Source organism: Myotis yumanensis, unplaced genomic scaffold (assembly GCF_028538775.1).
Source record: "Myotis yumanensis isolate MYYU_CA2020_CCGP unplaced genomic scaffold, mMyoYum1.0.hap1 SCAF_1, whole genome shotgun sequence".
Taxonomy (NCBI): domain Eukaryota; kingdom Metazoa; phylum Chordata; class Mammalia; order Chiroptera; family Vespertilionidae; genus Myotis; species Myotis yumanensis.
This window is the reverse complement of record NW_027223752.1, coordinates 150,343,912-150,359,072: the sequence shown is the minus strand read 5'-3', so window position 1 is coordinate 150,359,072 and position 15,161 is coordinate 150,343,912. Positions and strand designations below refer to the sequence as shown.

General features: G+C 39.4%; 1 protein-coding gene across 7 annotated transcripts in view; it reads right to left on the bottom strand.

The window, feature by feature from the left end:
• The window catches only part of ABI1 (abl interactor 1), a 107,269-nt gene that overhangs the window by 65,753 nt on the left and 26,355 nt on the right, over positions 1–15,161 (bottom strand). The window lies entirely within an intron of this gene.

The following is a 15,161-nucleotide window of genomic DNA, read 5'->3' as shown; positions in this document are numbered from 1 at the left end:
TCACTCTCTGTGCACCCCTGCATTGGCTTCTCCATGTGTATCCTCGAGGAATACTGTGTACCTCCTCCGGGACCTGTCAGTAATAAACTTCTCTATTTCACTTCCCCTTCAGTCTTTTATTGAACCTTGGCTCACCATCTGATGACATCCTGAGGTTCCACTTAACAAATTGTAACCAAAAAAAAATCACCAACACCCATTAACAATGATATGGACTAAATCCATTCCACCTTATATTCCTGTTTACATTAATTACCACTGGAAATCCAACCTCCCTGTTATCCATTATGATCAAGTCTCTGATCTCCATAAAAACTACTGTGACTCTTATTACCCAATTCTCTACCCGCCAGTTCTTCCCAAACTCCTATACCTCAGAGTAAGGTGGTATGCAAAGTTCAAAGCAAAGCTCAGAGTGAAGTTTAAAGATGAGTAATAAACTTGTCTTTGGGGAAGGGGGTGGGAGGTAGCAACTTACTACTATATCACAAAGGGTTAGATAGCATTAATTTATATCATCTAAAAATGAAGAAAGGTCAAGAATCAATAGAAAAAAAATGGAACAGAAGTCTAACAAACAGTTTACAAACAGTTACTTGTGTTCAAGTAACCCTTATTTTACTTAATGGTCCCAAAGAGCAATAATGATGTTCGCAATTCAGATATACCAAAGAGAAGCCATAAAGTGCTTCCTTTAAGTGAAAAGGTAAAAGTTCTTGACTTAATAAACAATTGTATACTGAGGCTGCTAAAATCTAGTAAGAATGAATTTTCATCCGTGAAATTGTTAAGGAAAATGAAATTCATGTTAGTTTTGCTATAGCACCTCAAACTATAAAATTTATAGCCACAGTACATGATGTACTATGTTAAGATGGAAAAGGCATTAAATTTTGCATGGAAGACATGAATAGAGACCATGTTGCCATAACTTTTATTATAGTGTATTGTTAAATTGTTCTATTTTATTAGTTATTGTTGTTAATATCTTGCTATAACTATTTTCTAAATTAAACTTTATCATAGATATGAAATATAGGAAAAACTATTTTATTTATATATATATATATATATATATATATATATATATATATATATAAAAATAAATGATTTGGTACTATCCCCAGTTTCGGATATCATCTGAGGGGGTCTTGGAGAGTATTTCCTGTAGTGACTACTATAATAAGTAATGTTAAGGAATATCTTTATTACCACTACACCATGATCCCAAGAATACTGCTAAGGTGAAAAAAACGAGATGGAAAAATATGTTTATAGAATGCTATTATTTCACTAGAACGGAAGTTAGAAAAATATATGCTTGAGTAAATCATAACATTTGTTTGTTTTTTGTTGTTAATCCTCATCCAAGGACATTTTTTTCCATTGCTTTTCAGAGAGAGTAGAAAAGAGGGGGGAGGGAGAAAACAGTGAGAAGGAGGCAGAGAGGAGAGAAAGGGAGAGAGACATTGATGTGAGAGACACACTAATTGGTTGCCTTTTGCACTCCCAGAACGGGGGTAGGAAGCAAACCCACAACTAAGGTATGTGCCCTTGACTAGGAATGGAACCTTCAGTGCACACGCCAGCACTGTAACCACTGAGACACACTAGCCAAGGCAACACTTTTTATTACATACTAGAGGCCCTAGTGGCTGCCAGCTGCTGCCCAGGTACTCCCTCCCTTCCCCTGGCCACCTGCCGCTGCTGCAGCCAGGGCCTTCCTCCCTTTCCACCCGCCCCCCCCTTCTCCGCCAACCCCACCCCCTGATCAAACTCCCAGACAACTCCCAGTTGAGGGGACAATTTGCATACTATGCTTTTATTATATAGGATGGTTGAGTGGGTTAGTTGAAAGAAACATGGATAAAATTCTTTAAACATTACTTTGATTTGTAGATTTGTTTTAGAAATTATGTAATAATTTACACAATGATGAAATAAAATTAAATTTTAAAAAAGAAATTCACCAAAATTAAATGTAAAATTAATCAAGGAGCCTCATGTAATTCAAACTAGTGACTTAACCAGAAAGGAAACATTCTAAAAGTTACTTTAAAGCACATTCATTTGATTGTATATGTTTTTTAGAGAGAGGGGAAGAGACTGATGTGAGAGCATAACATTGATCAACTGCCTCCTGCATGCCCCCTACCAGAGCTGAGCATGTGCCCTGACCTGGAATCCAACCAGCAACCTTTTGGTGCACTGGACGATGCCCAACCACCTGAACCACACCTGCCAAGGCTGATTGTATGTTCTTTTTTATTATTATTTATTTGTAGTAATTGAAATTGAAATTGTATATCTTTTTTGTTGTTAATCCGCACCTGAGAATATTTTTTCCATTTATTTTTAGTGTGTGTGTGTGCGTGTGTGTGTATAATTTTTTTTTTAAATTTCAGAGAGGAAGGGAGAGGGAGAGATAGAAACATTAATGATGAGAGAGAATCACTGATCGGCTACCTCCCGCACACCCCCTAATGGGGATCAAGCCCACAACCTTGGCATGTGCCCTTGACAGGAATCGAACTGGGGACCCTTCAGTCTGCAGGCTGATGCTTTATCCACTGAGCCAAACCAGCCAGGGCTCCATTTATTTTTAGAGAGTGGGAGGGAGGGGGAGAAAGAGAGCAAGGGCAAGAGAGCGAGAGCGAGAGAGAATGACTGGTTGCCTCCTGCACATGGTGGAGTGCAGGATCCAGCCTGCAACCCAGGTACATGCTCTTGACTGAGAACCAACCCAAGACCCTTCGGTTTTCCGGCCGACACTCTAACCACTGAGAACCATTGGCCAAGGCTGATTATATTCTCTTAATGGGATTTATCCTTAGGATAAAAATAATGAATGAGAAAAAAAAAACTGAAACGGTTTTCAATCACTTTACTGCTGACGGTAGTTCTGAAATTATTATTCTGAGACTGTTGTTTGTGTAATGTGGCATAAAGGAAGTCATTAATTATGTTTCTCATTGAGAACTGAGATTTCTGGCATGGTTCAAAAGAAATTCTGATGTCAGACAAAGTTAAGGAAAAAATCTGTAGTTCTGGATTTAAACTGAAAGTATTAGTTTGAAACCAATTTGTATTTTATCATATTGTATCATGTATCAATACCCTAGCTCTATCCAATGAAAAGGCCTAAATGTATAAAACATGATAACTATAGTTGATAATACTACATCACTGAAATTTACTGAATGGAACTTAATTGTTTTCACACAAAAAAAAATATAAATATGTGAGGTGATGTGTTAATTAACCAGATTGGAGAAATCCTTCCATAATGTATGTCTATATCAAATGATCATGACATAGACTTTAAATATCTTACAATTTTATTGGTTAATTATACCTCAGTAAAGCTGGAGGGGAGGAGAGAAAAAAAAAAGGCCTAAAAACAATAACTATCTAGCAGCCACGCAAGCACCACTTATTATTCAAATTGTCTCATATCACTCTCCAAAGCAAGGAACCAAAACTCCTAGATGGCTTCAGGTCCAGGACAAGAAATGTACAATACGCACTTGGAACATGTATATCACAAAGAATGTAGAAGAACCAAGGACTACTCTAGGGTCATGTAGACCCTAGGGACTCAGGAATCAACTGGAATAAGCTGCTATGGAGCCAAAGATGGGACAATGTATTAGTAAACATCAATGAGGATAACGATAACGGAATTATACATAAAGTATTTCTAAGAGTTTGTAGCAATATTAGAAAATTTAAAAAAACAAAAAGTCATTGGTCAGTTTTAGAGGATGCTAGGAACCATCTTATTAAAGTATGAAATACATACAATACAAAACAATTAAGTATGGATTCCTTTCAAATTTGGTATTTGAGTGATGGGTATCTACGCGAGTTCAACATGTATATCAAGAAGTATTATTTTCTGTTTGGGGCCCATATGCCCCTGCCACAGCATGATATTTTCCGAAAAAATTGCAAGGTGTTCAGTTTTTGTAAATCCAAGTGTCATAAAAATTGTACAAAGAAACTCAACCCTCACAAGGTCAGGTGGACTGAAGCATTCCAGAAAACAGCTGGTAAAGAGCTTACAGTGAATAATTAATTTGAATTTGAAAAATGTAGAAATGAACCTGTCAAATACCAGTGAAAGCTGTGGAATGAAACGGCTGATGCAATGAAGAGTCGAAGAGATCAAAAAGAAACGCCAAACTAAATGTATAATGAACATGTTGGAGAAAAATAAAGAACTACAGAAAGTTCAGGACATCAAAGAAGCAAGCAAAACACTGATCTCATCCGGGCCCCCTTTGCATGCAAAGGAAAGCAGCTGGAAGATAAAATGTTACAGAAATTACAAGAGGATGTGGACATGGAAGTTGTTTCTGACAATCTTACTGTCTAACCAAATCTATAAGCACGCTGGGAAATCTCCTTTAGAAACTTAGGAAGTCTAAATTATTTATTTTTACCTAAGATGACTCAAATGGAAAAATGGTTAAAAATACAACTCCAAGGCCCTAGCTGGTTTGGCTCAGTGGATAGAGCATCGGCCTGCGGACTGAAGGGTCCCGGATTCAATTCTAGTCAAGGGCACATGCCCGGGATTGCAGGCTCGATCCCCAATAGGAGGTGTGCAGGAGGCAGCCAATCAACAGTTCTCTCTCATCACTGATGTTTCTATCACTCTCTCTCTCTTTCCCTTCCTCTCTGAAATCAATAAAAATATTTTTTTAAAAAATACAACTCCAAGAGAGCAGGATGTTGCGAGTCTCCTTGCGTGCGACCAAAGAGCAATTTAAAAATGGGTGAGCTTGAGAAGGCCAAGATTTTTGTTCAGAAGTGTACCCAGTGGCATACTGTGGAAAAGGGAGGCAAGCACAAGACTGGGCAATCTCCACAGTCTATTTGGGCGAAAGACAGTTCAGGCCCCTAGATTTTCTTACACAGATGCCAACAAGAACAAAGGTACTACCTGGGGAGATGTTACACTGATGGAATATTTGGAGAATCCCAAGAAGTACTTCCCTGAAACAAAAATGATCTTCACTAGCACTATGAAGAGTGCAGAGCCCTAGCTGGTTTGGCTCAGTGGATAGAGTGCTGGCCCACAGACTGAAGGGTCCTGGGTTTGATTACAGTCAAGGGCAAATGCATCAGTTGCAGGCTCAATCCTCAGCCCCAGCTGGGACATGAGCAGGAGGCAACCGATCAATGTGTCTCTCTCACATAGATGTTTCTCTCTGTCTCTCCTCCTTCCTTCCACTCTCTAAAATAATCAATGGAAAATATCCTCAGGTGAGGATTAACAATAAATAAATAAAATTTAAAAAAGAAGACTTCAGAAAGGGTAGACTTTATAGCTTATCTCAAAAAAAGCTACCAATGAGTAAATGTTGGCCACTGCCTTGTTTACTACAAATGTCTCATGACTTTCTTTATGTGTACCATATTTAAACTAACCTCATACACCAGAATTCACATCATGAATGACTGATAGAGCATTTCTTCGGGGCAGTCCTGATTTAAACAAGTTTGGCTTGTGGTTAAATGAATATGGTCAGGCCCTAACCAGTTTGGCTCAGTGGACAGAGCGTCAGCCTGCAGACTCAAGGGTCCCAGGTTCGATTCCGGTCAAGGGCATGTACCTTGGTTGTGGGCACATCCCCAGTAGGGAGCGTGCAGGAGGCAGCTGATCGATGTTTCTCTCTCATTGATGTTTCTAACTCTCTATCCCTCTCCCTTCCTCTCTGTAAAAAATCAATAAAATATATATATTTTTAAAAAATGAATATGGTCAGCTTTTTAAGCTTTGATGGTATTTGGTTCTCCTTCTAAAAATATGATTGGACTTGACTGGTACTGTTCAACTTTTCATAGAGGTGGTGAGTGCCATCTCAAAACCTATAGGAGATTGGTTTATAGATTTATATAACTTGTATTAATATGTTTAAATTCTAAGGATGTCCCTTCACTGTCTCTTAGACCTGCAAGACTCGCTTGTTTCAAGCTGTGTTCATTAGCCTGTTAAAAGGCAAGGGCTGCACATAAGCTGGCAGTGACCATTTTATCTCTTTGGTCCCAACAATACCAATTTAATTAAAATTCCCTGCATCTAAACTGTTGCCTTTTACTGAATGAAAGGCATTTTAGTGGCTTATGTATAAATACCAAATAAAGAGTATTTAACACTTAAAAAAATACATCTCCTACATTGCTATCTGCAAAATATCAGATATTACAGATGCTAGATTGTATTTCAATATTAAACCTTCACTGATAGATGTACTTATGTAAATCATGAAAATTCTGTATATACAGAAGTAAATTATGGACATAAAAGTATTATGCCACTTGGATAATGGCACTAGGCAGCATTTATGTAATAACTAATGACAAAAATTTATGGCTAGTGATATATAAATAAAATTTTCTTTGCAGTCAAAATATTCCCTTTACTAACATTATAGAATGAGGGATATAACAAGGAACTAACAATCAGTATGATAATTAGCCTTAAGTACTCATATCCTTTGTTTTGATTTCAGTATTTCATGTTTTGGTTTATTAACATCTTAGAAGGAACATAGTGGCCTCATACATTGAAGCCCAATTCTCTTGGATTATTTTGACCTGGTTTGACTATTTTAACCTGGCAATTGTGGATGCTGGGGTGAAAGCTGAACAGTCTGTTTCTAAAATGGCACTATGCTCTATCATTTCCACTTTGGAGAAAATTCTAACTTGAGTTTCCTAGTAAAACAAGCTTTATTTTTCCAGCTCAACAATGTAGAAGCAGAGGAATCCAAAGCCTTTTAAAACCCGTGGTGTGCTTTTCTTTTAAAAAGGTAATTGTTTTTGGAAAATCAAATGGATAGAATGTCTATACATTATTTGCACATAAAATCATCTCTATAGTAAGTGTCTACATATTTATTTACAAGTACTAAACACGGGTATGAAGTATCAATTACTTGAGAGAAAATAACTTCATCCATATGTACTACTGAGGTAGGGGATATATTTAAAGAAAATATATACTTAATACTTAAAAAGAAAATTTAAGTATTCAATTCGATGTGTTTTAACAAATACATACAGTAGTGTAACCGCCAGCATAAGCATGATAAAGAACTTTTCCCTCATGTCCTTTACAATCAATTCCCCATCCTGTGGACCTTGGAAAACCACTAATTTACTTTCTACACTACAGTTTTGCCTATTCTAGAGTATCATATAAATGGAATCAAAAGTATATAGTGCTCTGTGCTTGGCTTCTTTCACTTAGCATATTGCTCTCAAAATTCATCCTTATTATTACTAAGTAATATTCCATTGTATGTGTTTAGCACAATTTGCTTATACACTCATCAGCTGATAAACATGTGGGCTGCTTCCAGTTTGGGGCTACTCTGAATAAAGCTGCTATGAATATTTGAGTTCAAGTTTTCTGTGGACATGTTTTCATTTCTCTTGGGCGATACCTAGGTAAATATCTAGAAGTAGAACTGCTAAGTCCATAGTAAGTTAAATATTGTACATGTTTAAATTAACATTGTAAGAAACTGCCAAACTATTTTCCCAGATAGTGGTCCCATTTGGCATTCCCACCAGCAATGTATGTAAGTTCTAGTTTCTCCACATCCTTGGCAACATTTGCTATGGTCAGTCTTTTTAATTTTAACCATTCTAGTAGGTACATAATGATATCTCATTTTGGTTTTCATTTCCATTTCTCCTTCAAATCATAATGTTGAGTATCTTTTCAAAACCTTTGTACCATCCAATTCTTCTTTGATAAAGTTTCTGTTCAAATCTTTTGCCCATTTTTTAACTAAGTTGTTTGCCTTCCTATTGAGTTCCTTATGCAAATCTTTTGTCAGGTTTTGCAAATATTTCTCAGTCTGTAGTCTTTTGAAAAGAAAATGTTTTTCTGTTGATGACGTCTAATTTATCATTTTTTTTCTTTTATATTTTATAATTTTTGTGTCCTACTTTAAAAATTATTTTCCAAATTCAATCAAGGTCACTAAAATCTTTCTGTCATGCTTTCTCCTAGAAGTTTTATAATTTTTGCTCTTGCACTTTTATCTATGATGTATTTCATATTAATTTATTGCATAAGGTATAAGTTAGGATGATGGTCAAAATTCTTTCCTTGCATATAAATACTCAAGTGTTCTGCCATCATTTGTTGAAAAGATTATCTTTTCTTCAATGAACTATCTCTTCACTGGGAAATCAATTGGCTGCATGGGTGTGGGTCTATTTTGGAGCACTTTTGGGTTCCATTGATATATCTGCTAAGTCTCATACAGCACTACACTGTATTGATTACTACAGCTTTCGTAATTCTTTAAGTCAGTTCCCCAGATTTGTTTTTCTTTTTCAAGATTGCTCTGGATAAACTTTATAATCAGCTTGTCAATTTCCACAAAGGAGCCCGATGAAATTTTGACTGAGACTGTATTGAACCTATATATCAACTTGAGGAAGGAAAACTTTCATCTTAACAATATTAAATCGAAAGGGCTCGTGGCCTGTGGAGAAAAGGGAAGCACGAGCCGTGAACATCCTCACGGCGCGGAGGAATGAGTTTGCGAAGGCAAAGAAATAGGAAAGTGTGCCTTATAAGTGTGCATGTATACACCGGGGAAAAAACACTTGCTGATCGAAATGCTCTCTGAGGGGGCTAAGATGTTGGATTTAGCAGAAAAGGACTTCAAAACAGCATAATGGGGAGACCAAGATGGCGGCGTAGGTAAACACCAGAGACCGCTGCCGCAAACAACCATTTCAAAAATACAACTAAAAGACTGAACGGACATCACCCAGAACCACAGGAAGGCTGGCTGAAGAGAGACTCTACAACTAGAAGGAAAGAGAACAGCAAATCGAGGCTCAGAGGCGGCGCAGTGTGGAAAATACAAAGGTACCGAGGTGCGCGCGCAAAGCGGGCTGGTGGCTGAGGGCGCGGTTGTCGTTTTCTGTCGGGAGTGAGTCTCAGACTCTGGGCTCCAGATCCGGGCGAGTCTCTAGGGACCCAGACACAAACGGGAGAAGCGGGATTATCCGGCATCAGTTGGAACCTGAGGGCAGCTTTCTCTCCGAGGTTTGCAGCGGCTGCCGGGGTTCTGAGAAGCAGAGCCTCTGGGAACGGGACTGAGCGTGGCCATAACTGCTCCCTCCGCCCGCCCTGTTGATCCCGCCCCGCCCAAACCCTGCGCACAGCCATTTGCCGATCGCCTCAGGCAAAGGCTGGATTAGCGCCTCCCCAGAAGGCAGACGTTTTCCATACAGCTGATTCCTATAGCCAGTCGGCCTGGGGGTCAAATCCCTCTAGTGTTAACTACAACAATTAAGGCTTGGCTAGAACAAGACTGCGCACAGAGACCACAAGGGGGTGCACCAAGAAAGCATAAAAGATGCGGAGACAAAAAAACATGACAGAAATGGAGGATATGGAGCTAAGAATCGCAATTTTGAGGGCTTGCCATAAATTTGTGCAGAGCCTCACGAAAACTAATGAGACCCTCGATGCTACGATAAAGAAATTAGAAAGTAAGCATACACGGACTGAAATAAAGAATATTATACCCAATAGCAGACCAGAGGAGTACAATAATCAAACCAAAGATTCGACAAAAAACACCCAATTGGAAAAGCAAAATGAAAAAAGAATCCAAAAGTGTGAAGATAGTGTAAGGAGCCTCTGGGACAGCTTTAAGCGGTCTAATATCAGAATTATTGGAGTGCCAGAAGATGAGAGACAGCAAGATATTGAAAACCTATTTCAAGAAATAATGGCAGAAAACTTCCCCCATCTGGAGAAAGAAATGGACTTACAGGTCCAAGAAGCGCAGAGAACCCCAAACAAAAGGAATCCAAAGAGGACCACACCAAGACACATCATCATTAAAATGCCAAGAGCAAAAGACAAAGAGAAAATCTTAAAAGCAGCAAGAGAAAGAGGCTCAATTACCTACAAGGGAATACCCATACGACTGTCAGCTGATTTCTCAACAGAAACTTTGCAGGCCAGAAGGGAATGGCAAGAAATATTCAAAGTGCTGAATACCAAGAACCTACAACCAAGATTACTTTATCCAGCAAAGCTATCATTCAGAATTGAAGGTCAGATAAAGAGCTTCACAGATAAGGAAAAGCTAAAGGAGTTCATCACCGCCAAACCAGTATTATATGAAATGCTGAAAGGTATCCTTTAAGAAGAGGAAGAAGAAGAAAAAGGTAAAGATACAAATTATGAACAACAAACATGCATCTATCAACAAATGAATCTAAGAATCAAGTGAATAAATAACCTGATGTACAGAATGAACTGGTGATTATAATAGAATCAGGGACATAGAAAGGGAATAGACTGACTATTCTTGGGGGGAAAAGGGGTGTGGGAGATGCGGGAAGTGACTGGACAAAAATCATGCACCTATGGATGAACACAGTGGGTGGGGAGTGAGGGTGGAGGGTGGGGTGGGAGCTGGAAGGAGGGGAGTTATGGGGGGAAAAAAGAGGAACAAATGTAATAATCTGAACAATAAAGATTTAATTTAAAAAAAAAAAAAAAACAATATTAAATCTTCCAACCCATGAACAAAGTAACCCTCTCCTATTACTCATGTATCCTTTATTTATTTTTTAACTTATAAATGTTATTAGAAACAAACATTGATATACTGTTCCTTTAATCAAATTTCTGAGTCCTAGAAAAGTATGGAAATAGCTGATTATTTTACTTTTTTAAATAATTCTTTTTTTTTTTTTTAATATATTTTATTGATTTTTTACAGAGAGGAAGGGAGAGAGATAGAGAGTTAGAAACATCGATGAGAGAGAAACATCGATCAGCTGCCTCCTGCACATCTCCTACTGGGGATGTGCCTGCAACCCAGGTACATGCCCTTGACCGGAATCGAACCTGGGACCTTTCAGTCCGCAGGCCAACGCTCTATCCACTGAGCCAAACCGGTTTCGGCTTAAATAATTCTTTATTGTTGAAAGCATTACACAGTGCAATAGACCAAGCCTGCCCCCCCCAACCCCCCCATGCCCCATTGTCTGTGTCCACAGACCATACATATATGCAAAAAGGTCTTTGGCTGATTACCTCCCACCTGCCCACCCTCCCCCTCAACCTTCCCTCTGAGATTCTGCACTCTGTTCCATGCTTCCATGTCTCTGGATCCACTCCTTTCATTAGATTAATTTTTTACTTGGATTCCACACAAGTGAGATCATGTGATACTTGTCTTTCTCTGACTGACTGATACTCTCCAGGTCCCTCCATGCTGTCTCAAAGGGTAAGAGATTCTTCTTTTTCACTGCTGCATACATTTAAAACTACTAGATTTAATAACTCTAGTCTCTTAAATTTTTCAACAAAGCTTTATAGTTTTTATGTACCAGTTGCAGACATTTTGTTATATTTCACAATTTTTGACTGTATCATGAAGATTGTTTTTATAATTTCAATTGCCAATTATTCATTACATATAGAAATACAACTCACTTTTGAATATTGATCTTTCAATCCTACAACAGTGCTGAATTCCCTTATTAACTGTAGCTTCTTTTTGTAGATACCAATCAGTAGTTAAATCAATTACAACAGTCTTCCCTAAAAAGTCATGCTGCTTGTAAATAAACACAATTTTACCTCTTACTTTCCAATCTGTATACCTGGTTTCTTTTTCTTGGTCTATTGCACTGGCTAGAAACTCCAGTTCAATTTATACTAATAAAATCCTATGTGAGCATCACGCCCTCACGCCATGATGCCCTCATGCTGTAACAATCAATCACCAGGAGGTTGCATGAGCAGCGGGCGCACATGGGTGGGCAGGGACTTGACACTGCATGTGCGGCACGGAGGCAGGTCCCAGCGACTCCAGCCTACCTCTTTGGGGTAATCCATCGAGGAGCCCCAGATGGTTGGGCGGGGCCTACCTCTTTGGGGAGATCAATCACAGGGCTCCCACACTGTGAGGGCACAGGCCAGCCTGGGGAACCCCTCCCCCTCCCCAAGTGCACGAATTTCGTGCACAGGACCTCTAGTGTTAAATAGAAGTAGTTGTTCCTAACATTAGAGGGAATACATTCAATCTTTTGTCATTAAAACATCAAATGTAGGTTTTTCTGCACATGCCCTTCATGAGGCTAAGGAAGTAATATCTATTATTAGTTTGCTTAACAATCTAGACTTGGTAATCTTTAATCTTGGGTGAAACTTGGGTATTTTCAGTTATTCATTGTATTCTAGAGCTTCACCTATCTGTTTCCTTGTTTTCAGTGTATTGGCTACACATTGCACAATTTTTTTTTCTTCATGAGTAGAGGACAACCTGTTAGCTTTGTACTAAAATGTATTCTCCCTTCCACCAGAACATAAACTTACTCTTTAATTCCCAGCTTCCCTAATTGCTACGTGTTCTCAATGGGATGATAGCAGAAATGGGTGATACTTACAGGCCTAGAAATAAAAACCTCTCATGCATGTCTGATGCAATAGTTAATATAAAATGTAGTCCTACAAAAACAATAAAGTTATGTTTAACAGAAAATAGTATTTTACACTGCTTCTATTTCACATTTAAATTTAAAATATAGTTAAATAAAATTTAAGTTCATTTTCTCAGTCAAACTAGGCATACTGTAAAACTAGAGGCTCAGTGCACGAAATTCATGCAAGGGGGTTGGGATCCCCTCAGCCCAGCCTGCACCATCTCCAATCCGGGACCCCTTGGGGGATATCCGACTGCTGGTTTACATCCGATCCGGGGATCGGGCCTCCTCTCACAATCCTGGACCGCTGGCTCCTAATCGCTCACCTGCCTGCCTGCCTGCCTGGTCGCCCCTAAGTGCCCTCCCCCCTGCCAACCTGATAGCCCCACACTGCCTATGCGTGCCAGTCTGGTAGCCCCTAACTGCCCCCCCCCCCCCCCCGCTGGCCTTGTCACCCCTAACTGCTGCCCCCCGCTGCCAACTAGGTCGCCCTCAACTGCCCCTTCCCTCCTGGCCTGGTTGCTCCTAACTCCCCACCCCCCTCCGCCGGCCTGGTCACCCCTTACAGCCCTTCCTGCTGGCCTGGTCGCCCCCAACTATCCCCTTCTGCCAGCCTGGTCACCTCCAACTTCCTCCCCCCTGGCCTAGTCACCCCTAACTGCCCCCCCTGCCGGCCTGGTCACCCCCAACTGCTCCCCCCTGCTGGCCTGGTCTCCCCATGCAGCCTGCTTGTTCAGTCATTTGGTCGTCCCTCACTAAGCCCCCTGCCGGCCTGGTCACCCCATGCAGCCTGCTTGATCAGTTGTTTGGTTGTCCCTCACTAACCCCCCTAACGGCCTGGTCATAGGCAGCCATCTTGTGATGGTGTGAGGGTTAATTTGCATATTGCCTCTTTATTAGATAGGATGCTCAACAGTCATATGTGAATTGTGACTACCTTACTGGAGAGTATAGTATAGTCACAGTTAATGTCCTCTACTAAAAGTCAAAAGTTAATCTGCACAGGGATGGTTGTTATCACTTATTTTAGGTTTATAAGTTTAGTATCCAATAGTTGGTCTCCCTCACTCTTTCATACTTTTACTGTATAACTACCAAGCAGCCTTTGTATGGTCCAAGAATCATACAAAGTGGATTACAAGCTAGACAATTAGCCAGAATTTCTCCAAGCAGCTAAAACAAACATTGTTAATCAATTATAGCAGTCTAAACACTCTTAACTAATCACTAGGAGGTTAAACATGATATGAAATCCATTTGCCACTCCTCTTATGCCAATGATGAAGTTTGATTACAATGGAAATAAATATATTTAGCTCTAAATGAAAATGTTAACTATTTAAAGGAACTAAACTCAAAATAAACAATGTTGCCGACAACTAAACAGGAAATTCCTTAGATAATTGAATTTTATGAAAGTCTATACATAAAACCAGCTCTCTGTTCTTCCTCCCTTATCTACCTGTGGAAACCAAGCTTCACTGAGTCAGGATCTGCTAGCTGGAGTAAAGAACCTTTTCAAGTAATATCAACTCCTGTAAGTCCTTTTCTTATCCCTCAAGGTGACTGACTATACAAGCAAAGTAATCTCTTCCTTTTTACTATCTAAAGTGGAAATTACTAGCCATAAGCAATAGCAATCTCTCTCATACATGTATCTACCTTTAACCACATTTCCTCTCCATCAGAGTACAAAGATGGCGGTTAATTTGCATATGTAGGCCGAATTGGTGGAGCGAAGGCTTTGAAGGCGGCTCCAGCCGGAGCGAAGGCCTGGGTCCCTGGTGACAAAGGAAAATGGGTGCAGGCAAACAGGGGAAGGGAAGGCCTACTGCAAGAATCTTTTCGTGCAACAGGCCTCTAGTAATAGCTAATATTAAAATGACTTAATTTTCTTCAACACAATTCCTATTCCAATAAAAGTGAAAACTAAATAAAAAGAAACCCCACCAGGTTATGGCAAATATCCAGCAAAAAGAATACTATTTTTTTTCTTAACAACTCAGGTTGAAACCTAGTCATTGTGAGCTTCAGCACAGCTCCTCCTTACCACCTCCCACTTAGCATGAACCCTTTCATTTCAGACAAAATCTAAGGGATGTCTCTGCTGCCTGCTATGTCACAGTTTTTTTTTTTTTTTTTTTTTTTTTTTTAAATTAAATCTTTATTGTTCAGATTATTACATTTGTTCCTCTTTTTTCCCCCCATAACTCCCCTCCTTCCAGCTCCCACCCCACCCTACACCCTCACTCCCCACCCACTGTGTTCATCCATAGGTGCATGATTTTTGTCCAGTCACTTCCCGCATCTCCCACACCCCTTTTTCCCCCAAGAATAGTCAGTCTATTCCCTTTCTATGTCCCTGATTCTATTATAATCACCAGTTCATTCTGTACATCAGGTTATTTATTCACTTGATTCTTAGATTCATTTGTTGATAGATGCATGTTTGTTGTTCATAATTTGTATCTTTACCTTTTTCTTCTTCTTCCTCTTCTTAAAGGATACCTTTCATCATTTCATATAATACTGGTTTGGCGGTGATGAACTCCTTTAGCTTTTCCTTATCTGTGAAGCTCTTTATCTGACCTTCAATTCTGAATGATAGCTTTGCTGGATAAAGTAATCTTGGTTGTAGGTTCTTGGTATTCAGCACTTTGAAAATTTCT